Source organism: Hyperolius riggenbachi, chromosome 12 (genome assembly GCF_040937935.1).
Source record: "Hyperolius riggenbachi isolate aHypRig1 chromosome 12, aHypRig1.pri, whole genome shotgun sequence".
Classification (NCBI taxonomy): Eukaryota; Metazoa; Chordata; class Amphibia; order Anura; family Hyperoliidae; genus Hyperolius; species Hyperolius riggenbachi.
The window spans coordinates 19,059,297-19,086,414 of NC_090657.1; the positions used below are offsets into that span (position 1 = coordinate 19,059,297).

General features: G+C 51.0%; 1 long non-coding RNA gene across 1 annotated transcript in view; it reads left to right on the top strand.

Annotated features, from left to right (window-relative positions):
- The first annotated feature begins 9,750 nt into the window (after positions 1-9,750).
- The window catches only part of LOC137541338 (uncharacterized), a 62,838-nt gene continuing 45,470 nt past the window's right edge, over positions 9,751-27,118 (top strand). The window contains exon 1 of the long non-coding RNA XR_011025127.1: positions 9,751-9,803. This is a non-coding gene — a long non-coding RNA (uncharacterized lncRNA). The remainder of the gene's footprint in view (positions 9,804-27,118) is intronic.

Consider the following 27,118-nt stretch of genomic DNA (forward strand, 5'->3'; position numbering starts at 1 on the left):
ACACAATCGCCCCTCCTTCTCTATAATAACAGGGGAGGCTGACAGGGAGACGATACAATGGCAGAAGCCTCCTCTATATTGTTATCTATACCTCTATATTATTTCACCATCCCCACCCTGGCTTTCTCATGCCAGCAGCCTATTCCAGACATTGGAGGGGAAGCTGTAAAGAGGACCTGTTACTTCAAGCTGCACTTCTCATGAGACAACCAGTTGCTTGTCACAGTGGGCATTACTCTCAGTAGTAATTCGATTATCGGTGTATAGGTTTTTAGCCTTCAGCACCCGATTCTGGAGGTGGTGCTGCCAACTTAAGCTTCCAGGCACACTGATTTTCTGTCGTGGTTCCTTCCCTTAGCCTTTCGGGATTCAACTTCTACCACAAAGTATCAGTGCTAGTTTTGATGCGACCCTGGGTTACCCCATTACTTGCTATAATTAACCAGCATTTTTATTCTGCCACCCAAAGAGGCTTCTGATGGGAGATGAGCAACTCCAGTCTTCACTTTAGCCATTGGGTTCTTTTCATGCGCACGGTAATGGCACGGGCCCCACAAAGTCCCCACCATACTTCACCCCAACAGGCAATCCCTTACTTGACATTGCCCAGATCCCACCACAAGGAAGTAGTGAGCTTGGAACCCACTGGGGGCATACTGTATCCCTTTCCTTTTCATAATTCAAAACATATCTACCAAGCCTCTGCTTCCTCTGTGCCTATGCAAAAAAAGGCAACTCAACAGGAATCATCTTTAGACACTGCAAGCAGAGGAGGGTATTATTTTCAGACAATCCCTGCTTGGCTGAGATAAGAGTAGCAGTAAAGCCTGGGCGTCTGTGTATGTAAGCAGCATAGCAGCAGCCCTTATGTACAGATGTCATTCCATCTTATACATAGAAATAACGTTTATAATGCATGTGTGCCTAAAATAATCTACATTATAGGACCACTATGGTAAATTCATTGGCATTTTAATAAAGTCCTTATCAAAATTGACAGCATTTCAGTAAAACAACTTTTTCTTTTCATTAGGAAATCTGATTTATTAAAAAATGTCTGTGTGTTTCTAAGCTGATAGATGACTTTATTATGTCCCTGAGGGGTGAATCCCTCCATAGCCAAAGCGGAGAGCTAAATATCTATTCCTCTCACTTCTCTGTATGCTGCAGTCTATGCTTAATCTGGGAATACACATTACGTTTTTTGCGGAGAATCGTTCCGATAGGTGCCTTCGATGATAACATGTCTGATTCTCCTCTCGATTCTGTTCCGCTCGATTTCTCATAGAAGTGAATGGAAAAAAGATAAGAAAAATTAGCAGAAGATAAGAGAATCGAATGGCTAATAGATTGCGCGGAGAATCGAACGCGAAAAACGTAACGTGTATTCCCATCACAAGACCTGTTGCTCATCTATCAGAAGGCAATAAAACAATTAGCTGATAAAAGAAACAAAGCAAGTGTAAAACTCATTCTAGCAATGATGGGCAGATTGATCAAGAGACAGATCTTTCTCTGATCAAATCTGATCAGAGAGAGATCTGTTGGCTGCCCATACACCACAGGCTGATTCACGATCGATTTCAGCTGGAAAACGTTCGGGAATCGGCTTTGTGAAATGCTGAATTTGCCGCCTCTGTCACAGTTTGTGTCCCTTCCGTTGCCCATGCATTGAAATCTCTCACATAGCCGGTCGCCAGGAGTCCAGCTGCTCTTCTCCTGCATTGACATCCCACATGACTGTCGGACATAGCATGTGGCGCATGCGTGATATCACGTGCTGTGTGCTGTACACGGCAGCCATGTGGGATCCAAATATGCAGAAGAAGGAGCAGCTGGACTCGTGACGGCCGGACAGGTGAGGTATTAATGCATGGGCACCAGGGGACGCATAAACATTTGGGAGACAGTGACAGGGTGTTCTGTTGCATACATCACTCGTATCGATATTGTATGCCGTTACCCCAGTTGACCATGCCAGCCCAGGATTTTCCAGCTTGCTGGATCGATTATATTAGACCAATTTCAGGCCAAAATCAGTTGAATCGACAATGAGGCTTGTTTGTTGTGGCACAATTTTCATCCAATTTGATATCCATGAAATCAGATGGTCGATTGGCTGCAAAGTCGCTAAATGAATGGCCACCTTAGCCATACGGTTTAAGGCCTGCTTCTTTCCTGTTCTGTCCATAAAGGAGTTCATCTGTCTTCTGTTTACCGATGCTAATCATGGTCTATCCCAGTTTGTCCCATCACAGAGTTCCAGAAGCAGTGAATTCACAAGCTGATAAGATACGGCATTCAGCTCTGTAACTGAAAGGCTGTGCTCAGGCTGGAAATAAAGATGCAGCCATGCATATTGCAGTGCTTCTTTTTATAGAATGCCATTATAAATTCAACTTTAAATTCACCATAGTGGTCCTTTAAACTGACCTGTTTTTCACATGTAACAGTACATACACACACACTATACCTGTCTTCATTAACCTCCTTGCCGGTTATCCCGAGCTCAGCTCGGGGTAACCTGCGCAGGAGGATTTCTCAGGCCCCGCTGGGCCGATTTGCATAATTTTTTTTTCCTACACGCAGCTAGCACTTTGCTAGCTGCGTGTAGTATGCGATCGCCGCCGATTTGCCGCTACCCGCCGCGCCGAGCCGCCCCGCCCCAGACCCCTGCGCAGCCTGGCCAATCAGTGCCAGGCAGCACTGAGGGGCGGATCGGGATTCCCTGCGAAGTCCCGACGTCCATGACGTCGGTGACGTCATCCCGCCCCATCGCCATGGCGACCGGGGAAGACCTGCAGGAAATCCGAAGGCGATCGGAGTGGGTGGGGGGATGCCCGCCGTTCAGCGACTAGCTACATGATTTAAAAAAATAAAAAAAAAGTTCTGCGCTGCCTCCTTGCCAGATTAATTAGACTGGCAAGGAGGTTAAAGGGATCTGAACTCTTGCACAGGACAGAAGGAAAACAGAGAGAAATGCTCCCTGTATGTATTTAGAGAGTTTCGCCTAATTCCCCCTCATCTGTGAGTAATCACACATGTAATTTGATCTTTCAGCTGTGTCAGCTGGCCTCCTCCGCAGAGCAGCTAATTTGTAAACACAGGATGTTATTGTTAACCCTATGTCTGCTTCCATAAAAGCAGGAAGTAGACACACTGCAAATTTATTGCAGGATTGGTATCACCTGTACAAATGCATGTTTTCTTTAAAGGGTATTATGCTGTTGCATATCTTTTAGAGCAGAGAGGAAGTTCTGAGTTCAGGTCCAGTTTAATGACATCGGGGCTATGTTTCAGGATAGCAGCCCTACACAGGCATCTTGTTTGGCCTTACCGATTCAGTAAGGAGTCGATGGGCTAGACTCCCTATTACTGCTACTGGCTTCTGAACGCACCCCAGTGGCTGCAGTTCAATCGCTTTGAGCCGAGATCTCGCAAAACGATTGTCTCAGCCGAGTTTGCTCTGTGTGTATGTACAAGGCTTCAATTAACAAGTCTTAACATCTGACACAATATTCAGTACGGAGTGCATTGGCTGGGGAGGTTGGTGGGCAATATCTGGATTGTCTTTCATTAATAAAAGACTTATTGCTAGACAGTACTTTAGAGCTGTTTTTTACCCTGCTACTCTGCCTCTGACACAGGAGACCAGGGTTCGAATCTCTGCTCTGCCTGTTCAGTAAGCTGCACCTATTTAGTAGGAGACCTTGGGCAAGTTTCCCTAACACTGCTACTGCCTATAGAGCGCGCCCTAGTGGCTGCAGCTCTGGCGCTTTGAGTCCGCCAGGAGAAAAGCGTGATATAAATGTTCTGTGTCTTGCCTTGCCTTATATGGGTTTTCTCCACAAGAGGGCGAAATGTGAATGATGGCAGGGAATATTCTTTATAAATAGAGAGCATGCCACTCCCCTAATTATAAACAGAATTCCCACAATATCCCCCTCTAAATGTGAGACTCAGCCTCATTAAGCTGATTTCTGCCTCTGACCTATTTATCCCTCCAAATGGCCCAGAGACACGTCACAAAGCATTTGTAGCTGGAAATGTTATATTGTGTAAAGGGAAATACTGCATTTCTATGCTGTAAGTCTTATTACACTTTATACACCTTCTGTATGTCGGCTGGGAAATAACACCAAAACATTTCACGTGTATCTATATCACACCACATCTCTTAGTGGGCTTGATTTACTAAGACAAATAGCACGCCTTATCAGAGATAACACGACTTATCAACGTTAACACGCCTTATCAGAGATAGCATGCCTTATCAGAGATAACACACCTTATCAGAGTAGCATAGGGAGCGCTACAAACTTATGCCTGCTAACTGGCAATGGCACTCGTCCTGCCCTGAGCGTGTTAACTTTGATAAGGCATGCTATTTGTCTTAGTGAATCAAGCCCATTATCTTGTAAGGGTCAGTCTGTACATGTATGTCATGTGCAACTTACGAACGACCTGCCGATGCAAACAGACAGAACATGTAAAACTTGATTCTGTGGGAACAAGAGACATTTTTTCCCCCAAAAGTCCTTGTAAGTTTTGAGAAAATTTTGAGAAAATGTAAAAACAATTCAAAGAAAAAATGTTTTTTAAACTGTTAGAATGATATTTTGCTGCGGTGCACTGAGGGCACAGGGTGACAGAAATGACACAGAGTTGACACGGGAGGGGGGGAGGGGAGAGCAGAAGGGAACACTGAAGGCAGGGGGCAACAAAGGTGACACGGTGGGTGGGGGGGGGGATCAGGGAGGGGGGGCAGAGGGGGACACTGAAGGCATGGTGCAACAAAGGTGACACGGGGGGGCACACACAGGAGAGGCAGGGGGCATAGGGGAGCAGAAATGGGAGCCAAGGACCAGATCCAGGAATATGAGAGAAGGGGAAGAGCAGAGGTCCCTGACACAGATGGAACTAGGACCGGCTGCAGAGTTAATAGAGAAAGAGCAGGGTGACAGATACCAAAAGAAGAAGGATCGGCCTCAGGACTGAGATAGAAGAGGAATATCATGTGACCGCTAAGCATTATTGGGTGCTGAATGAGTAGCAGATGGTGATAAACAGTGGGTGCCATATGAGTGCTGGTTACAGGCCAAGAGTGGGTACTGGGTGCATGTAGGTGCAGTGGGAAGGACATGAGTAAGTAGGGAGTGCCATGTAAGGTCTGGATGTGTGCCATGGGAGAGTACTGAGTCTCATAAGGTTTCGGACCAAGGGTGAGTACTGGGTGCTATTTGGGTGCTGGCAATGGACGGGTACTAGGTGCATATAATGGCTTGGGAACTTGGTGCCGTGTGAGTACTTTGCCAAGTGGGTGTTGATTATTGGGGATATAGGGTGTCATGTGGGCCCTAGGTGCAAATACTGAGTGCCAACTGGGTACTGGGAGTGAATACATGGTGCCATATGGGTGATGGGAGCTGGCTAGGGTGGTATTTGTTGTCATGTGGGTGCTAAATGCAAATGCTGGGTGCCATGTGGGTTCTGGGTGCTAGCACAGAGTGTCATGTGGATTATGGCTGTATGGGTGGGTATCAAGTATCATGTGGGTGTTGATTGCAGGTACTGAGTCCTTTGTGAGTTCTGGGGGCATGTACTGGATGTCATGTGAGTGCTTGGTGTGGGTGCTGGGCACCAAGTGGAGGCTTAGTGCAGCTGGAACTACTGCAGATGAAACATGTGGGTGCTGGGTGCAGGTACTGGGTATCACATAGGTGCAATTACTTGGTACCATGCCTGCACTAGGTGCTAGCTATGGGAGGGCATTGTGTGTCATGTGGGTCCTGAGTGCAGGTACTTCGGGTGCTAGTACTGGTTAGGTGGATGTAGATAGTGGGTGCCATGTGGAGGTTGTGTGCAGGTGCCATGTCAGGGCTGGGTGCAAGTACTGTGCTATGTGTGTGTGAGTACTGGGTGCCAGCTATAGGTTGAAGGGGTGCAGGTACTGAGTGTCATGTGGCTGTTTAATGCAAGTTCTAAGTGCCATATGGAGGCTGGATGTGAGTATTGGGTGCAGTATTTGTGTGAGTGTGTAGCTAGACTGGATATCAAGTGGGTGCTTGGGGCAAGTACTGGGTGCTTGCTATAGTGGGGGTTACTGGCTGAGTGTAATGTGGGTCCTGGATATTGGTGGGATTGCTGTGGGTGCAGGGGTGGGAGTTCACTATGGTTGCTGCTAGGGAAGGTAGAGGTCAGTGTGGGTGCTGGGCGAAGGGTAGGTCACTGTGGGTGCTGTGGAAGGTAGAGGTCAGTATGGGTGCTGGAGGAAAGGGAGGTCAGGTCACTGTGGGTCTTGGGGAGGTAGAGGTCATTGTGAGTGCTGGAGGAAGGGGAGGACACTGTGAGTGCTGGTAGAGGTCAGTGTGGTTTCTGGAGGAGGGAGACGTCATTGTGGATGCTGGATGTTGGGAGAGGTCACTGTAGGTGCTGCTTTAGGGATTGGAGGTCCCTGTGGGTGCTGCAGGGGACAGGGGGGTAGCCGCTGGGAGAGGGAAAGATCACTGTGGGTGCTGGGGGAGGGATAGGTCAGTGTGGGTGCTGTGGGAAATCACTATGGCTGCTAGGGGAGAGAGAGGTCACCGTGGGTGCTAGGTGGAGGGAGAGGTTACTGTGGGTACTAGGTGGAGGGAGAGGTCACTGTGGTTACAGGCTGTTAGGTAGACACCATCTTACTTTCTCCCACAAAGCTGATGGAATAGCCACACTAGGATTCCTGTCCGGGCCTCTTCACTTCAAAGTGTCCCAGGCAGGGGTGGGGCTTCCTGTGGATGGGGCTTATCACAATAGGGGCAGGGCTTCTTCTGCATGGCCAGAAGGGCCTTTTTGAGGATTTCAAAAAAAGGGGGGGGGGGCTGGGCCAGGGCACCCTCCTCTGCACGTGCCTGACAAAGACCATCTGCATAAATGGAAAGGGTTGTCTGCAGGAAGGAGAGAGAGGAGGAGAAGAACGGGTGACTGACAATGCGGGCACAGGGTATTGCCGCTAGGACAATATTGATAAGACTACCGATATTCTACTATTAATTCCAATAGTAAAATATCGGTAATCTTTATTGATGTTTTACTATGTCTTAACCAAACACTAATCTCACTCAGAACCCTTCCCTTGTGGTGCCTAACCCTAAGACCTCCCTCTACCGATGCCTAACCCTAAGGCCTCCCTCTACCGATGCCTAACCCTAAGGCCTCCCTCTACCGATGCCTAACCCTAAGACCTCCCTCTACCGATGCCTAACCCTAAGACCTCCCTCTACCGATGCCTAACCCTAAGACCTCCCTCTACTGATGCCTAACCCTAAGACCTCCCTCTACCGATGCCTAACCCTAAGGCCTCCCTCTACCGATGCCTAACCCTAAGACCTCCCTCTACCGATGCCTAACCCTAAGACCTCCCTCTACCGATGCCTAACCCTAAGACCTCCCTCCACCTATACCTAACCCTAAGACCTCCCTCTACCGATGCCTAACCCTAAGACCTCCCTCTACCGATGCCTAACCCTAAGAACTCCCTCCACCTATACCTAACCCTAAGGCCTTCCTCTACCGATGTCTATCACTCACCTCCTCTTCATCCCTAACACTTACCCACCCCCCTTCTAACCTCCCCGCACCTAACACTGACCCACCCCCCATCCAAACCATAAGCTACCCCCGCCAGCTATGTATCTGCGCCCGCTATGTAATGCCACAATTTGCTTATTGACGTGCCTTGAAGCCCGCTATTTTATCAGCCGCCTTCGGGTGCCCAAATTTACCTTCTTTGCTGGAAATTGCGCCCATTATAAAATGTGTGATTTGCAGCAAAGAAGGTAGATTTCGGAGCTTAGAGGCACCCAGTAGCGGGCGCCCAGGCATGACGGTGCCGCGCACCCAAATTTCTCTTATTTGACGCAAATTGCTGCTTTTATAATAGGCGCCTATGGCTGGAACCCTTTTTTCTGTAAGGACTCCTGCGCCCCTTATTCCTGTTCGGAAGATTTTGCTGGTACAGTAGGCAGTGCCCCATCGGAGTCTTTTCTCTAGGCTGGGATATCTCTACAGATGATGCCACCTCCTCACTACAGGCAGCAGCATCAGTCGGGACTGAAGGGGTTACATGGATACTATTTATTCTGTTAGACCCTCATTTTACAAATAATAATCAGGAGTGAAGTGATTTGTAGGATGCAGAAAAAGCGAGCGCCTTCCCATTCGCTGTTTCTCATTACCAATCAGGCCGGAAGAGGCTGAAATCAGCAGTGGGAGACTGCCAGGAATATTCGTTGAATGGAAATCGCTCGCTCGGCAGCCGCAGATCACGGCAAAGATCTGGTAATGATGACGGGAGCAGCCGGGGAGCTTTTCATGGCTAAAATGAGTCCTTTCATTCAAGAAAACATGAATAAGCCAGGCGGCTGAGCTCCAGAAATTCAAATCTGACGCCTCCGTCTGGTGCTCAGTGAGCATGATTAACTGTTCACGAGCCCTGGAAACCTAGTGCTGACCTTCAGCAGGTTAGCCACAGTCTGATGTCTATGACAAATCTGGCAAGATTAGCTGCATGCTTATTTCAGGTGCGTGATTTAGACCCTGCTGAGCAGAAAGATCAGCAGGACCGCCAGGCAACTGGTATTTAAAAAGAAATAAATATAGCAGCTTCCATAGGTCTCAGGCCTAAGGTTCCTTTTAAAGATGCCCTAGCAATGTATGGGCAGATTCAACCAAGAGACAGATCTCCCTCTGATCGAATCTGCAACCCAACCCCATCTGCAACCCAACCTGTCCAGCTGAGTACTGTACCTGCAACCCAACCTGTCCAGCTGAGTACTGTACCTGCAACTCAAACTGTCCATCTGAGAACTGTACCTGCAACCCAACCTGCCCAGCTGAGTACTGTACCTGCAACCCAACCTATCCAGCAGAGTACTGTACCTGCAACCCAACCTGCCCAGCTGAGTACTGTACCTGCCACCCAACCTGCCCAGCTGAGTACTGTACCTGCAACCCAACCTGTCCATCTGAGAACTGTACCTGCAACTCAAACTGTCCTGCAGAGTACTGTACCTGCAACCTAACCTGTCCAGCAGAGTACTGTACCTGCAACCCAACCTGCCCAGCTGAGTACTGTACCTGCAACCCAACCTGCCCAGCTGAGTACTGTACCTGCAACCCAACCTGTCCATCTGAGAACTGTACCTGCAACTCAAACTGTCCGGCAGAGTACTGTGCCTGCAACCTAACCTGTCCAGCAGAGTACTGTACCTGCAACCCAACCTGCCCAGCTGAGTACTGTACCTGCAACCCAACCTGCCCAGCTGAGTACTGTACCTGCAACCCAACCTGTCCATCTGAGAACTGTTCCTGCAACTCAAACTGTCCTGCAGAGTACTGTACCTGCAACCTAACCTGTCCAGCAGAGTACTATGTGTTACTGAACCTGTCCTGTAGATATCTACCTACAGCCTAACTTGATCTTCAGGGTTGTACCTGCAAACCATCATGACCTGCAAAACTGTATCCGCATACCAACCTACCTGTGCTGCAGACTACTACATGTAACCCATGGACCTGTTAGTCCTGGTTCACATTAGAGTTAAAAAGCGGACACTCTGGTGGTGGGGGTCTGGGGGATGTAGGGCCGCTCCACTAGGGTGGGGGTCTGGGGGACTGAGGACGCTAAACTCCTGAGCGGACGGGTGAGGGAAGGAGGGAGGAAGGGTTTCTTCCCCAGGCTTCCGTCTCTTCGCCTTGCATCTCACATTGTGTCATGTGACTACCACGCTTCCTGGTAGTCACAAGGGGAAGAGACAGAAGCCTGGGTAAGAAACCCTCCCTCAGCAGACCGGAGTGGCAACAGAGTGAAAACAGATCCAATTGACCGGTGATCAGATCCGTTTTCACAGATCCGTCTGCCAGTGTGGACCAAGCCATACGGATCTGGTGAAGCAGAGACCAAATCCGGCGCTAGTCTACTTTAGGGGACCCACCGCAAATCCCCATAGACACTTTCAGCTGGGCTGCAAAACGGAACAAATGGCTTCCGTTTGCTTGTTGAAACCCCCACAAGCCATATACCCATGGATAGGTAAGCATGCCCTGTAACGAATTGGGAGGTTTTCGGTAACAGAAAGTTTAAATTGGCCGTGTAGGAGCCACCGAACGGCCTAAATCTCGGTTCCGTCGGCCATCTTAATTCTGCTGTGCAGGTCTCTTTCTTCCTCCTCATTGGAGGGTTTGTTAGCTGGCACGCCCCCACCTAACAATCCCTCCAATGAGGAGGAAGAAACGACCTGCAGAGCAAAACCAAGATGGCCGACGGACCCGAAATTGCGGTCGTTCCGAGGCTCCTACACAGTCAGTTCAAACTTTTTTTTTTTACCGAAACCCGCAAAATTCGTTAGAGGACATGTGTAGCTACCCGGGGATATAAGGCTTGTGGGGGTTTCATCAAGCAAACGGAAGCCATTTGTTCCGTTTTGCAGCCCAGCTGAAAGTGTCTATGGGGATTTGCGGTGGGTCCCCTAAAGTAGACTAGCGCCCCAAATCCACCTTACCGGATCCGTTTGGCTGTAAAATACAGTGTGAACCGGGCCTTCGGTAACATTCTACCCATAACACAATGTGAAATGTAAATCTATGGAAACAGGCTTGTACAGATCTCTGTATCGGTGTGCATGCTGGTGTTTGTCTGCCAACATTTAATCTTTGGTGCAAAGCCTGTGGCCAGTTATTGTATTGTATAGTCTGTTTGTCCAGTACCGGTACCCCCTGCTGCTCCGCTGAGCGATATCCAAACACTCTGTGACTATTTTTATCCTCAGCATGTCCAGTCTCATCTGTTGCAATAAATCCTCACCTTTTCTCAACAAATAATAGACACTAAAATGTGGGAGGAGGTGAGCGGACTCTGTGTTACCCCTGACAACCAGAAGAAGCATGCCCGCCTCATCCAGACACTTTTTTAAAAATACGGTTTCATTCTCTGGCTCGATGGGCGGCACTGACGACTCTTTCTGTGCCAGTCTGAAAGGCAATAGAAGGACACAGATCAGCAGTGTCTGAAAGGAAGCTGGTGTGGCCAACTATCTTGTCAGGAATCTGCCCGCCTCTCTGTGTTGTCAAGAACTGAATTTTTTTAATTTTTTTTTTGTGTGTGCTTGTTTTCCTCAAACAATAACTTGGGTGAACAGAAACTGGTTATCTCATTGTAAAAGGGTTTTTTTTCTTCCAACAAGAAATTCTTAACATATATATTAGCGTTTTATTATGCCTTGATGTGGGACAGTCGTTCATCGAGGTGAAAGAGGCCTATGCAGGGCTGGGAGTAGGTTCTCCAGCACCAGAGGCAGAGATTCCAAGGTGCACCCACTGCATGCCCCAATATAGGTAGCCAGATGTGCCCCCACTATTAGGCAGCCTCCCCCTCCCCAGCATAGATAGCCAGGTGTGCCCCCAGTATTAGGCAGTCCCCCTTCCCAGCATAGATAGCCAGGTGTGCCCCCAGTATTAGGCAGCCCCCTCCCCAGCATAAATAGCCAGGTGTGCCCCCAGTATTAGGCAGCCCCCCTCCCCAGCATAGATAGCCAGGTGTGCCCCCAGTATTAGGCAGTCCCCCTTCCCAGCATAGATAGCCAGGTGTGCCCCCAGTATTAGGCAGCCCCCCTCCCCAGCATAGATAGCCAGGTGTGCCCCCAGTATTAGGCAGCCCCCCTCCCCAGCATAGATAGCCAGGTGTGCCCCCAGTATTAGGCAGTCCCCCTCCCCAGCATAGATAGCCAGGTGTGCCCCCAGTATTAGGCAGCCCTCCTCCCCAGCATAAATAGCCAGGTGTGCCCCCAGTATTAGGCAGTCCCCCTTCCCAGCATAGATAGCCAGGTGTGCCCCCAGTATTAGGCAGCCCCCCTCCCCAGCATAGATAGCCAGGTGTGCCCCCAGTATTAGGCAGTCCCCCTCCCCAGCATAGATAGCCAGGTGTGCCCCCAGTATTAGGCAGCCCCCCTCCCCAGCATAGATAGCCAGGTGTGCCCCCAGTATTAGGCAGTCCCCCTCCCCAGCATAGATAGCCAGGTGTGCCCCCAGTATTAGGCAGTCCCCCTCCCCAGCATAGATAGCCAGGTGTGCCCCCAGTATTAGGCAGTCCCCCTCCCCAGCATAGATAGCCAGGTGTGCCCCCAGTATTAGGCAGTCCCCCTTCCCAGCATAGATAGCCAGGTGTGCCCCCAGTATTAGGCAGCCCCCTCCCCAGCATAGATAGCCAGGTGTGCCCCCAGTATTAGGCAGTCCCCCTTCCCAGCATAGATAGCCAGGTGTGCCCCCAGTATTAGGCAGCCCCCCTCTTCAGCATAAATAGCCAGGTGTGCCCCCAGTATTAGGCAGTCCCCCTTCCCAGCATAGATAGCCAGGTGTGCCCCCAGTATTAGGCAGCCCCCCTCCCCAGCATAGATAGCCAGGTGTGCCCCCAGTATTAGGCAGTCCCCCTCCCCAGCATAGATAGCCAGGTGTGCCCCCAGTATTAGGCAGCCCCCCTCCCCAGCATAGATAGCCAGGTGTGCCCCCAGTATTAGGCAGTCCCCCTCCCCAGCATAGATAGCCAGGTGTGCCCCCAGTATTAGGCAGTCCCCCTCCCCAGCATAGATAGCCAGGTGTGCCCCCAGTATTAGGCAGTCCCCCTCCCCAGCATAGATAGCCAGGTGTGCCCCCAGTATTAGGCAGTCCCCCTTCCCAGCATAGATAGCCAGGTGTGCCCCCAGTATTAGGCAGCCCCCCTCCCCAGCATAGATAGCCAGGTGTGCCCCCAGTATTAGGCAGCCCCCCTCCCCAGTATAGATAGCCAGGTGTGCCCCCAGTATTAGGCAGCCCTTCCCCAGTATAGATAGCCAGATGTACCCTCAGGATTAGGCAGCCCCCTCCCCAGTATAGATAGCTAGGTATGCCCCCAGTATTAGGCAGCCCCCCTCCCCAGCATAGATAGCCAGGTGTGCCCCCAGTATTAGGCAGTCCCCCTCCCCAGCATAGATAGCCAGGTGTGCCCCCAGTATTAGGCAGCCCCCCTCCCCAGCATAGATAGCCAGATGTACCCTCAGTATTAGGCAGCCCCCCTCCCCAGTATAGATAGCCAGGTGTGCCCCCAGTATTAGGCAGCCCCCTCCCCAGTATAGATAGCCAGGTGTGCCCCCAGTATTAGGCAGCCCCCCTCCCCAACATAGATAGCCAGGTGTGCCCCCAGTATTAGGCAGCACCCATCCCCAGCATAGATAGCCAGGTGTGCCCCCAGTATTAGGCAGCCCCCTCCCCAGTATAGATAGCTAGGTATGCCCCCAGTATTAGGCAGCCCCCCTCCCCAGTATAGATAGCCAGGTATGCCCCCAGTATTAGGCAGTCCCCCTCCCCAGTATAGATAGCCAGGTGTGCCCCCAGTATTAGGCAGCCCCCTCCCCAGCATAGATAGCCAGGTGTGCCCCCAGTATTAGGCAGCACCCATCCCCAGCATAGATAGCCAGGTGTGCCCCCAGTATTAGGCAGTCCCCCTCCCCAGCATAGATAGCCAGGTGTGCCCCCAGTATTAGGCAGTCCCCCTTCCCAGCATAGATAGCCAGGTGTGCCCCCAGTATTAGGCAGTCCCCCTCCCCAGCATAGATAGCCAGGTGTGCCCCCAGTATTAGGCAGTCCACCTTCCCAGCATAGATAGCCAGGTGTGTCCCCAGTATTAGGCAGCCCTTCCCCAGTATAGATAGCCAGATGTGCCCCCAGTATTAGGCAGCCCCCTCCCCAGTATAGATAGCTAGGTATGCCCCCAGTATTAGGCAGCCCCCCTCCCCAGCATAGATAGCCAGGTGTGCCCCCAGTATTAGGCAGTCCCCCTCCCCAGCATAGATAGCCAGGTGTGCCCCCAGTATTAGGCAGCCCCCCTCCCCAGCATAGATAGCCAGATGTACCCTCAGTATTAGGCAGCCCCCCTCCCCAGCATAGATAGCCAGGTGTGCCCCCAGTATTAGGCAGTCCCCCTCCCCAGCATAGATAGCCAGGTGTGCCCCCAGTATTAGGCAGCCCCCTCCCCAGCATAGATAGCCAGGTGTGCCCCCAGTATTAGGCAGCACCCATCCCCAGCATAGATAGCCAGGTGTGCCCCCAGTATTAGGCAGTCCCCCTCCCCAGCATAGATAGCCAGGTGTGCCCCCAGTATTAGGCAGTCCCCCTTCCCAGCATAGATAGCCAGGTGTGCCCCCAGTATTAGGCAGTCCCCCTCCCCAGCATAGATAGCCAGGTGTGCCCCCAGTATTAGGCAGTCCCCCTTCCCAGCATAGATAGCCAGGTGTGCCCCCAGTATTAGGCAGCCCTTCCCCAGTATAGATAGCCAGATGTGCCCCCAGTATTAGGCAGCCCCCTCCCCAGTATAGATAGCCAGGTGTGCCCCCAGTATTAGGCAGCCCTTCCCCAGTATAGATAGCCAGATGTACCCTCAGTATTAGGCAGCCCCCTCCCCAGTATAGATAGCCAGGTGTGCCCCCAGTATTAGGCAGCTCCCCTTCCCAGTATAGATAGCCAGATGTACCCTCAGTATTAGGCAGCCCCCTCCCCAGTATAGATAGCCAGGTGTGCCCCCAGTATTAGGCAGCCCCCTCCCCAGCATAGATAGCCAGGTATGCCCCCAGTATTAGGCAGCCCCCCTCCCCAGCATAGATAGCCAGATGTGCCCCCAGTATTAGGCAGCCCTTCCCCAGCATAGATAGCCAGGTGTGCCCCCAGTATTAGGCAGCCCCCCTCCCCAGCATAAATAGCCAGGTGTGCCCCCAGTATTAGGCAGCCCTTCCCCAGTATAGATAGCCAGATGTACCCTCAGTATTAGGCAGCCCCCTCCCCAGTATAGATAGCCAGGTGTGCCCCCAGTATTAGGCAGCTCCCCTTCCCAGTATAGATAGCCAGATGTACCCTCAGTATTAGGCAGCCCCCTCCCCAGTATAGATAGCCAGGTGTGCCCCCAGTATTAGGCAGCCCCCTCCCCAGCATAGATAGCCAGGTATGCCCCCAGTATTAGGCAGCCCCCTCCCCAGTATAGATAGCCAGGTGTGCCCCCAGTATTAGGCAGCACCCATCCCCAGCATAGATAGCCAGGTGTGCCCCCAGTATTAGGCAGTCCCCCTCCCCAGCATAGATAGCCAGGTGTGCCCCCAGTATTAGGCAGCCCCCTCCCCAGCATAGATAGCCAGGTGTGCCCCCAGTATTAGGCAGCCCCCCTCCCCAGTATAGATAGCCAGGTGTGCCCCCAGTATTAGGCAGTCCACCTCCCCAGCATAGATAGCCAGGTGTGCCCCCAGTATTAGGCAGCCCCCCTCCCCAGCATAGATAGCCAGGTGTGCCCCCAGTATTAGGCAGCCCCCCTCCCCAGCATAGATAGCCAGGTGTGCCCCCAGTATTAGGCAGTCCCCCTCCCCAGCATAGATAGCCAGGTGTGCCCCCAGTATTAGGCAGCTCCCCTTCCCAGTATAGATAGCCAGATGTACCCTCAGTATTAGACAGCCCCCTCCCCAGTATAGATAGCCAGGTGTGCCCCCAGTATTAGGCAGCCCCCTCCCCAGCATAGATAGCCAGGTATGCCCCCAGTATTAGGCAGCCCCCCTCCCCAGCATAGATAGCCAGATGTGCCCCCAGTATTAGGCAGCCCTTCCCCAGCATAGATAGCCAGGTGTGCCCCCAGTATTAGGCAGCCCCCCTCCCCAGCATAAATAGCCAGGTGTGCCCCCAGTATTAGGCAGCCCCCTCCCCAGTATAGATAGCCAGGTGTGCCCCCAGTATTAGGCAGCCCCCTTCCCAGCATAGATAGCCAGATGTGCCCCCAGTATTAGGCAGCCCTCCCCCAGTATAGATAGCCAGATGTACCCTCAGTATTAGGCAGCCCCCTCCCCAGTATAGATAGCCAGGTGTGCCCCCAGTATTAGGCAGCCCCCTCCCCAGTATAGATAGCCAGGTGTGCCCCCAGTATTAGGCAGCACCCATCCCCAGCATAGATAGCCAGGTGTGCCCCCAGTATTAGGCAGCCCTCCCCCAGCATACATAGCCAGGTGTGCCCCCAGTATTAGGCAGCCCTTCCCCAGTATAGATAGTCAGATGTACCCTCAGTATTAGGCAGCCCCCTCTCCAGTATAGATAGCCAGGTGTGCCCCCAGTATTAGGCAGCCCCCTCCCCAGTATAGATAGCCAGGTGTGCCCCCAGTATTAGGCAGCCCCCTCCCTAGCATAGATAGCCAGGTGTGCCCCCAGTATTAGGCAGTCCCCCTTCCCAGCATAGATAGCCAGGTGTGCCCCCAGTATTAGGCAGTCCCCCTCCCCAGCATAGATAGCCAGGTGTGCCCCCAGTATTAGGCAGTCCCCCTCCCCAGCATAGATAGCCAGGTGTGCCCCCAGTATTAGGCAGCCCCCTCCCCAGTATAGATAGCCAGGTGTGCCCCCAGTATTAGGCAGCCCCCTCCCCAGCATAGATAGCCAGGTATGCCCCCAGTATTAGGCAGTCCCCCTCCCCAGCATAGATAGCCAGGTATGCCCCCAGTATTAGGCAGCCCCCCTCCCCAGTATAGATAGCCAGGTGTGCCCTCAGTATTAGGCAGCCCTTCCCCAGTATAGATAGCCAGATGTACCCTCAGTATTAGGCAGCCCCCCTCCCCAGTATAGATAGCCAGGTGTGCCCCCAGTATTAGGCAGCCCCCCTCCCCAGCATAGATAGCCAGGTGTGCCCCCAGTATTAGGCAGCCCCCCTCCCCAGTATAGATAGCCAGGTGTGCCCCCAGTATTAGGCAGCCCCCCTCCCCAACATAGATAGCTAGGTATGCCCCCAGTATTAGGCAGCCCCCCTCCCCAGCATAGATAGCCAGGTGTGCCCCCAGTATTAGGCAGCCCCCCTCCCCAGTATAGATAGCCAGGTGTGCCCCCAGTATTAGGCAGCCCCCCTCCCCAGCATAGATAGCCAGGTATTCCCCCAGTATTAGGCAGCCCTCCTCCCCACAAGTGTCGGAAAATTGCCATCACAAATGCCTTAGGAATCGCTGCACACAGCACTGTGGTGATTGTAAAGCGCTGCAGCGATTCCTAGTGGGTTCCAGGCCTTAGAAAGGCTCTTGTAGTGTGAATGAATCCTAATTGCATGTCAGATGTCACTTCCACATTATCTGACAGTTCTTTCTTTCTTGGATCGTTCGTGTGTGTATACAGGTCGATTGTTAACAACTTTGATCAATCATTGGTTAACGTTCATTTAGACCAATTTTCTTCTCAGGTGTGTATGTACTTTAAAACCAATGCAGCCACTGCAGTATTGGTAGGTTCATGTTCAAGATGATTTTGCAAAAAATGGCATAAAATTTGTCAACTCAGAATTATTTACATCTAATAGACCATCCCCTGTTGCTTGCGGTGTCTGTACTGTGTACTCTGTGTTTCTGCTCTTATTCGGTCTCCTGGCCTCTGAATCTGATTGCCTGTGACCTTGACCTGTCCTTGCATTCTGTGTCTGCTATTCTGCCTGGTTTGTACATTTTAAAGGATACCTTAGCGCTACTTATCATTAGGGATGCTCATTCGGATTCCGCGGAAATGCAATTTCTGAATTTCCGATCGGAATTTGCATTTCCGCATCGGAATGCGGAAATTGGTAATGCGGAAATTCTGCCCGACTTTAACATCGATTTTCCCAAAAACTATAATGTCTTTTTGAAAACTTTTTTTGCATCTTGTTCACAAGATTCTGTTTAATAAAGCCTGAAAATTTGGTGTTTCTAGGACTTACGGGGGCTTTGCTATTAACCACTAAAGTCGGCGGATTTTTACTGTAATGTAAAATGCAGAAAATCTGCATCTGCCTATTTTCTGCATTTATATTACAGTAAAAATCCGCCGACTTTAGTGGTTAATAGCAAAGCCCCCGTAAGTCCTAGAAACACCAAATTTTATTAAACAGAATCTTCTGAACAAGCGGCAAAAAAATGTTTTCAAAAAGACCTTATAGTTTTAGAGAAAATCAATGTTAAAATCGGGCGGAATTTCCGCGATTTCCGGCGGAAATTCCGCATTGGAATGCGGAAATTGGTACCGGAAAGCGGAATCGGTAATTGGCAATGGCGGAATGCGGATTTACCACGGAATCGGAAATTGGCATTTCCGACCATCCCTACTTATCATTCACAAAGGACGCCTAATGTGTGTGTAGGGAGCTGTGCGGATCCTTATTGCACCTCCGGTGCCCCGGCATCTCCCTCCGTTCCCCGGTAATATTTCAATTCCTCTTCTTCCTGGTCGCCGCGAGGTTGGTGACCTCTGACTTGGACATACTGCGCAGCACATGTGCAGTGTGACCACAAGGGTACCAGGCGATCACACCAACGCACTTATGTCATAGGGGCCCCCCAGGGAGCACAGTTCCTGTGGGCAAGGTGCTTGGCTGAATGTACACTGTGTGCTCTCGGGGTGTAATGGAAGCACCTTTTAGGGGATGGTGTTGTACATGGTGTGTTGGTTTGAGGGCACTTGGGCAGGCAGTTGTGCCATAAAGCAGACTCAAGTTTAATCTTTACTACTTAAATTTACAATAGTAATGCATTGTAAGACTCTAGCTGGCTCATCGTTCCGGGCAGCATTTCAATATTTAGATAGGCCTGGACTCATGTTGCTGTCTGAGTCATTCTTATCATCCGTGCAATGCTTTTTTTCTCTTTTCCATCTTGTCTCTATAGTCATATTGGTATTAGAAGGTGGGTTGCTGATGCTGTAGATAGTGGATGGCCATTAGTGATACTAGTAGGGGGGCAGCTGATGCTGTAGATAGTGGCTGGCCATTAGTGATACTGGAAGGTGAGCAGCTGATACTATATATAGTGGCTGGCCATTAGTGATACTGGAAGGGGGGCAGCTGATGATGTAGATAGTGGCTGGCCATTAGTGATACTGGAAGGTGGGCATCTGATGCTGTATACAGTGGCTGGCCATTAGTGGTGATACTGGAAGGTGGGCAGCTGATGATGTAGATAGTGGCTGGCAATTAGTGATACTGGAAGGTGAGCAGCTGATACTATATATAGTGGCTGGCCATTAGTGATACTGGAAGGTGGGCAGCTGATGCTGTAGATAGTGGCTGGCCATTAGTGATACTGGAAGGGGGGCAGCTGATGCTGTAGATAGTGGCTGGCCATTAGTGATACTGGAAGGTGGGCAGCTGATGCTGTAGATAGTGGCTGGTCATTAGTGATACTGGAAGGTGAGCAGCTGATGCTGTAGATAGTGGCTGGCCATTAGTGATACTGGAAGGTGGGCAGCTGATGCTGTAGATAGTGGCTGGCCATTAGTGATACAGGAAGGTGGGCAGGTGATGCTGTAAATAGTGGGTGGCCATTAGTGATACTGGAAGGTGGGCAGCTGATGCTGTATATAGTGGCTGGACATTAGTGATACTGGAAGGTGGGCAGCTGATGCTGTAGATAGTGGCTGGCCATTAGTGATACTGGAAGATGAGCAGCTGATGGTGTAGATAGTGGATGGCCATTAGTGATACTGGAAGGTGAGCAGCTGATGCTGTAGATAGTGGCTGGCCATTAGTGATACTGGAAGGTGGGCAGCTGATGCTGTAGATAGTGGCTGGCCATTAGTGATACTGGAAGGGGGGCAGTTGATGCTGTATATAGTGGCTGGCCATTAGTGATGCTGAAAGGGGGGCAGCTGATGCTGTAGATAGTGGCTGGCCATTAGTGATACTGGAAGGTGAGCAGCTGATGCTGTATACAGTGGCTGGCCATTAGTGATACTGGAAGGTGGGCAGCTGATGCTGTAGATAGTGGCTGGCCATTAGTGATACTGGAAGGTGAGCAGCTGATGCTGTAGATAGTGGCTGGCCATTAGTGATACTGGAAGGGGGGCAGCTGATGCTGTAGATAGTGGCTGGCCATTAGTGATACTGGAAGGTGAGCAGCTGATGGTGTAGATAGTGGCTGGCCATTAGTGATGCTGGAAGGGGGGCAGCTGATACTGTATACAGTGGCTGGCCATTAGTGATACTGGAAGGTGGGCAGCTGATGATGTAGTTAGTGGCTGGCCATTAGTGATACTGGAAGGTGAGCAGCTGATGATGTAGATAGTGGCTGGCCATTAGTGATACTGGAAGGTGAGCAGCTGATGATGTATATAGTGGCTGGCCATTAGTGATACTGGAAGGTGAGCAGCTGATGATGTATATAGTGGCTGGCCATTAGTGATACTGGAAGGTGAGCAGCTGATGCTGTAGATAGTGGCTGGCCATTAGTGATACTGGAAGGTGAGCAGCTGATGCTGTAGATAGTGGCTGGCCATTAGTGATACTGGAAGGTGAGCAGCTGATGCTGTAGATAGTGGCTGGCCATTAGTGATACTGGAAGGGGGGCAGCTGATGCTGTATACAGTGGCTGGCCATTAGTGATACTGGAAGGAGAGCAGCTGATTCTGTAGATAGTGGCTGGCCATTAGTGATACTGGAAGGTGAGCAGCTGATGCTGTATACAGTGGCTGGCCATTAGTGATACTGGAAGGGGGGCAGCTGATGCTGTATACAGTGGCTGGCCATTAGTGATACTGGAAGGTGGGCAGCTGATGATGTAGATAGTGGCTGGCCATTAGTGATGCTGGAAGGGGGGCAGCTGATACTGTAGATAGTGCCTGGCCATTAGTGATACTGGAAGGTGAGCAGCTGATGCTGTATATAGTGGCTGGCCATTAGTGATACTGGAAGGTGAGCAGCTAATGCTGTAGATAGTGGCTGGCCATTAGTGATACTGGAAGGTGAGCAGCTGATACTGTATATAGTGGCTGGCCATTAGTGATACTGGAAGGTGAGCAGCTGATGATGTAGATAGTGGCTGGCCATTAGTGATGCTGGAAGGTGAGCAGCTGATACTGTAGATAGTGGCTGGCCATTAGTGATACTGGAAGGTGGGCAGCTGATGATGTAGATAGTGGCTGGCCATTAGTGATACTGGAAGGGGGGCAGCTGATGCTGTATACAGTGGCTGGCCATTAGTGATACTGGAAGGTGGGCAGCTGATGCTGTAGATAGTGGCTGGCCATTAGTGATACTGGAAGGTGAGCAGCTGATGCTGTAGATAGTGGCTGGCCATTAGTGATACTGGAAGGTGGGCAGCTGATGATGTAGATAGTGGCTGGCCATTAGTGATACTGGTAGCTGATGCTGTAGATAGTGGCTGGCCATTAGTGATACTGGAAGGGGGGCAGCTGATGATGTAGATAGTGGCTGGCCATTAGTGATACTGGAAGGTGAGCAGCTGATGCTGTATGCAGTGGCTGGCCATTAGTGATACTGGAAGGTGGGCAGCTGATGATGTAGATAGTGGCTGGCCATCAGTGATACTGGAAGGTGAGCAGCTGATGATGTAGATAGTGGCTGGTCATTAGTGATACTGGAAGGTGAGCAGCTGATGCTGTAGATAGTGGGTGGCCATTAGTGATACTGGAAGGTGGGCAGCTGATGCTGTATATAGTGGCTGGCCATTAGTGATACTGGAAGGTGGGCAGCTGATGATGTAGATAGTGGCTGGCCATTAGTGATACTGGAAGGTGAGCAGCTGATGCTGTAGATAGTGGCTGGCCATTAGTGATACTGGAAGGGGGGCAGCTGATGCTGTATATAGTGGCTGGCCATTAGTGATACTGGAAGGTGGGCAGCTGATGATGTAGATAGTGGCTGGCCATTAGTGATACTGGAAGGTGAGCAGCTGATGATGTAGATAGTGGCTGGTCATTAGTGATACTGGAAGGTGAGCAGCTGATGCTGTAGATAGTGGGTGGCCATTAGTGATACTGGAAGGTGGACAGCTGATGGTGTAGATAGTGGCTGGCCATTAGTGATACTGGAAGGTGGGCAGCTGATGCTGTAGATAGTGGCTGGCCATTAGTGATACTGGAAGGTGAGCAGCTGATGCTGTAGATAGTGGCTGGCCATTAGTGATACTGGAAGGTGAGCAGCTGATGCTGTATATAGTGGCTGGCCATTAGTGATACTGGAAGGTGAGCAGCTGATGCTGTAGATAGTGGCTGGCCATTAGTGATACTGGAAGGTGAGCAGCTGATACTATATATAGTGGCTGGCCATTAGTGATACTGGAAGGGGGGCAGTTGATGTTGTATGTAGTGGCTGGCCATTAGTGATACTGGAAGGTGGGCAGCTGATGCTGTAGATAGTGGCTGGCCATTAGTGATACTGGAAGGGGGCAGCTGATGTTGTATGTAGTGGCTGGCCATTAGTGATACTGGAAGGTGAGCAGCTGATGCTGTAGATAGTGGCTGGCCATTAGTGATACTGGAAGGTGGGCAGCTGATGCTGTAGATAGTGGCTGGCCATTAGTGATACTGGAAGGTGAGCAGCTGATGCTGTAGATAGTGGCTGGCCATTAGTGATACTGGAAGGTGGGCAGCTGATGATGTAGATAGTGGCTGGCCATTAGTGATGCTGGAAGGGGGGCAGCTGATACTGTAGGTAGTGGCTGGCCATTAGTGATACTGGAAGGTGAGCAGCTGATGCTGTATATAGTGGCTGGCCATTAGTGATACTGGAAGGTGAGCAGCTGATGCTGTAGATAGTGGCTGGCCATTAGTGATACTGGAAGGTGAGCAGCTGATACTGTATATAGTGGCTGGCCATAAGTGATACTGGAAGGTGGGCAGCTGATGCTGTATATAGTGGCTGGCCATTAGTGATACTGGAAGGTGGGCAGCTGATGATGTAGATAGTGGCTGGCCATTAGTGATACTGGAAGGTGAGCAGCTGATGCTGTAGATAGTGGCTGGCCATTAGTGATACTGGAAGGGGGGCAGCTGATGCTGTATATAGTGGCTGGCCATTAGTGATACTGGAAGGGGGGCAGCTGATGATGTAGATAGTGGCTGGCCATTAGTGATACTGGAAGGGGGGCAGCTGATGCTGTATACAGTGGCTGGCCATTAGTGATACTGGAAGGTGAGCAGCTGATGCTGTACAGTATATAGTGGCTGGCCATTAGTGATACTGGTAGGGGGGCAGCTTATGCTGTAGATAGTGGCTGGCCATTAGTGATACTGGGAGGTGAGCAGCTGATGCTGTAGATAGTGGCTGGCCATTAGTGATACTGGAAGGTGGGCAGCTGATGCTGTATATAGTGGCTGGCCATTAGTGATACTGGAAGGTGGGCAGCTGATGATGTAGATAGTGGCTGGCCATTAGTGATACTGGAAGGTGAGCAGCTGATGCTGTAGATAGTGGCTGGCCATTAGTGATACTGGAAGGGGGGCAGCTGATGCTTTATATAGTGGCTGGCCATTAGTGATACTGGAAGGGGAGCAGCTGATGATGTAGATAGTGGCTGGCCATTAGTGATACTGGAAGGGGGGCAGCTGATGCTGTATACAGTGGCTGGCCATTAGTGATACTGGAAGGTGAGCAGCTGATGCTGTACAGTATATAGTGGCTGGCCATTAGTGATACTGGTAGGGGGGCAGCTGATGCTGTAGATAGTGGCTGGCCATTAGTGATACTGGGAGGTGAGCAGCTGACGCTGTAGATAGTGGCTGGCCATTAGTGATACTGGAAGGGGGGCAGCTGATGATGTAGATAGTAGCTGGCCATTAGTGATACTGGAAGGTGGGCAGCTGATGCTGTAGATAGTGGCTGGCCATTAGTGATACTGGAAGGTGAGCAGCTGATGCTGTAGATAGTGGGTGGCCATTAGTGATACTGGAAGGTGGGCAGCTGATGGTGTAGATAGTGGCTGGCCATTAGTGATACTGGAAGGTGGGCAGCTGATGCTGTAGATAGTGGCTGGCCATTAGTGATACTGGAAGGTGAGCAGCTGATGCTGTAGATAGTGGCTGGCCATTAGTGATACTGGTAGCTGATGCTGTAGATAGTGGCTGGCCATTAGTGATACTGGAAGGTGAGCAGCTGATGCTGTAGATAGTGGCTGGCCATTAGTGATACTGGAAGGTGAGCAGCTGATGCTGTAGATAGTGGCTGGCCATTAGTGATACTGGAAGGTGGGCAGCTGATGGTGTAGATAGTGGCTGGCCATTAGTGATACTGGAAGGTGGGCAGCTGATGCTGTAGATAGTGGCTGGCCATTAGTGATACTGGTAGGGGGGCAGCTGATGCTGTAGATAGTGGCTGGCCATTAGTGATACTGGAAGGGGGGCAGCTGATGCTGTAGATAGTGGCTGGCCATTAGTGATACTGGAAGGTGGGCAGCTGATGCTGTAGATAGTGGCTGGCCATTAGTGATACTGGTAGGGGGGCAGCTGATGCTGTTTACAGTGACTGGCCATTAGTGATACTGAAAGGTGGGCAGCTGATGATGTAGATAGTGGCTGGCCATTAGTGATACTGGAAGGTGGGCAGCTGATGCTGTAGATAGTGGCTGGCCATTAGTGATACTGGAAGGTGGGCAGCTGATGCTGTATATAGTGGCTGGCCATTAGTGATACTGGAAGGTGGGCAGCTGATGCTGTAGATAGTGGCTGGCCATTAGTGATACTGGTAGGGGGGCAGCTGATGCTGTATACAGTGGCTGGCCATTAGTGATACTGTAAGATGGGCAGCTGATGATGTAGATAGTGGCTGGCCATTAGTGATACTGGAAGGGGGGCAGCTGATGTTGTATGTAGTGGCTGGCCATTAGTGATACTGGAAGGTGAGCAGCTGATGATGTAGATAGTGGCTGGCCATTAGTGATGCTGGAAGGTGGGCAGCTGATGATGTAGATAGTGGCTGGCCATTAGTGATACTGGTAGGGGGGCAGCTGATGCTGTAGATAGTGGCTGGCCATTAGTGATACTGGGAGGTGAGCAGCTGATGCTGTAGATAGTGGCTGGCCATTAGTGATACTGGAAGGGGGGCAGCTGATGCTGTAGATAGTGGCTGGCCATTAGTGATACTGGAAGGTGAGCAGCTGATGCTGTAGATAGTGGGTGGCCATTAGTGATACTGGAAGGTGGGCAGCTGATGGTGTAGATAGTGGCTGGCCATTAGTGATACTGGAAGGTGGGCAGCTGATGCTGTAGATAGTGGCTGGCCATTAGTGATACTGGAAGGTGAGCAGCTGATGCTGTAGATAGTGGCTGGCCATTAGTGATACTGGTAGCTGATGCTGTAGATAGTGGCTGGCCATTAGTGATACTGGAAGGTGTGCAGCTGATGCTGTAGATAGTGGCTGGCCATTAGTGATACTGGAAGGTGAGCAGCTGATGCTGTAGATAGTGGCTGGCCATTAGTGATACTGGAAGGTGGGCAGCTGATGGTGTAGATAGTGGCTGGCCATTAGTGATACTGGAAGGTGGGCAGCTGATGCTGTGGATAGTGGCTGGCCATTAGTGATACTGGTAGGGGGGCAGCTGATGCTGTAGATAGTGGCTGGCCATTAGTGATACTGGAAGGGGGGCAGCTGATGCTGTAGATAGTGGCTGGCCATTAGTGATACTGGAAGGTGGGCAGCTGATGCTGTAGATAGTGGCTGGCCATTAGTGATACTGGTAGGGGGGCAGCTGATGCTGTTTACAGTGACTGGCCATTAGTGATACTGAAAGGTGGGCAGCTGATGATGTAGATAGTGGCTGGCCATTAGTGATACTGGAAGGTGGGCAGCTGATGCTGTAGATAGTGGCTGGCCATTAGTGATACTGGAAGGTGGGCAGCTGATGCTGTATATAGTGGCTGGCCATTAGTGATACTGGAAGGTGGGCAGCTGATGCTGTAGATAGTGGCTGGCCATTAGTGATACTGGTAGGGGGGCAGCTGATGCTGTATACAGTGGCTGGCCATTAGTGATACTGTAAGGTGGGCAGCTGATGATGTAGATAGTGGCTGGCCATTAGTGATACTGGAAGGGGGGCAGCTGATGCTGTAGATAGTGGCTGGCCATTAGTGATACTGGAAGGTGGGCAGCTGATGCTGTAGATAGTGGCTGGCCATTAGTGATACTGGGAGGTGAGCAGCTGATGCTGTATATAGTGGCTGGCCATTAGTGATACTGGTAGGGGGGCAGCTGATGCTTTATACAGTGGCTGGCCATTAGTGATACTGTAAGGTGGGCAGCTGATGATGTAGATAGTGGCTGGCCATTAGTGATGCTGGAAGGTGGGCAGCTGATGCTGTAGATAGTGGCTGGCCATTAGTGATGCTGGAAGGTGGGCAGCTGATGCTGTAGATAGTGGCTGGCCATTAGTGATACTGGATGGTGAGCAGCTGATGCTGTAGATAGTGGCTGGCCATTAGTGATACTGGTAGCTGATGCTGTAGATAGTGGCTGGCCATTAGTGATACTGGAAGGTGAGCAGCTGATGCTGTAGATAGTGGCTGGCCATTAGTGATACTGGTAGCTGATGCTGTAGATAGTGGCTGGCCATTAGTGATACTGGAAGGTGAGCAGCTGATGCTGTAGATAGTGGCTGGCCATTAGTGATACTGGAAGGTGAGCAGCTGATGCTGTAGATAGTGGCTGGCCATTAGTGATACTGGAAGGTGGGCAGCTGATGGTGTAGATAGTGGCTGGCCATTAGTGATACTGGAAGGTGGGCAGCTGATGCTGTAGATAGTGGCTGGCCATTAGTGATACTGGTAGGGGGGCAGCTGATGCTGTAGATAGTGGCTGGCCATTAGTGATACTGGAAGGGGGGCAGCTGATGCTGTAGATAGTGGCTGGCCATTAGTGATACTGGAAGGTGGGCAGCTGATGCTGTAGATAGTGGCTGGCCATTAGTGATACTGGTAGGGGGGCAGCTGATGCTGTTTACAGTGACTGGCCATTAGTGATACTGAAAGGTGGGCAGCTGATGATGTAGATAGTGGCTGGCCATTAGTGATACTGGAAGGTGGGCAGCTGATGCTGTAGATAGTGGCTGGCCATTAGTGATACTGGAAGGTGGGCAGCTGATGCTGTATATAGTGGCTGGCCATTAGTGATACTGGAAGGTGGGCAGCTGATGCTGTAGATAGTGGCTGGCCATTAGTGATACTGGTAGGGGGGCAGCTGATGCTGTATACAGTGGCTGGCCATTAGTGATACTGTAAGGTGGGCAGCTGATGATGTAGATAGTGGCTGGCCATTAGTGATACTGGAAGGGGGGCAGCTGATGTTGTATGTAG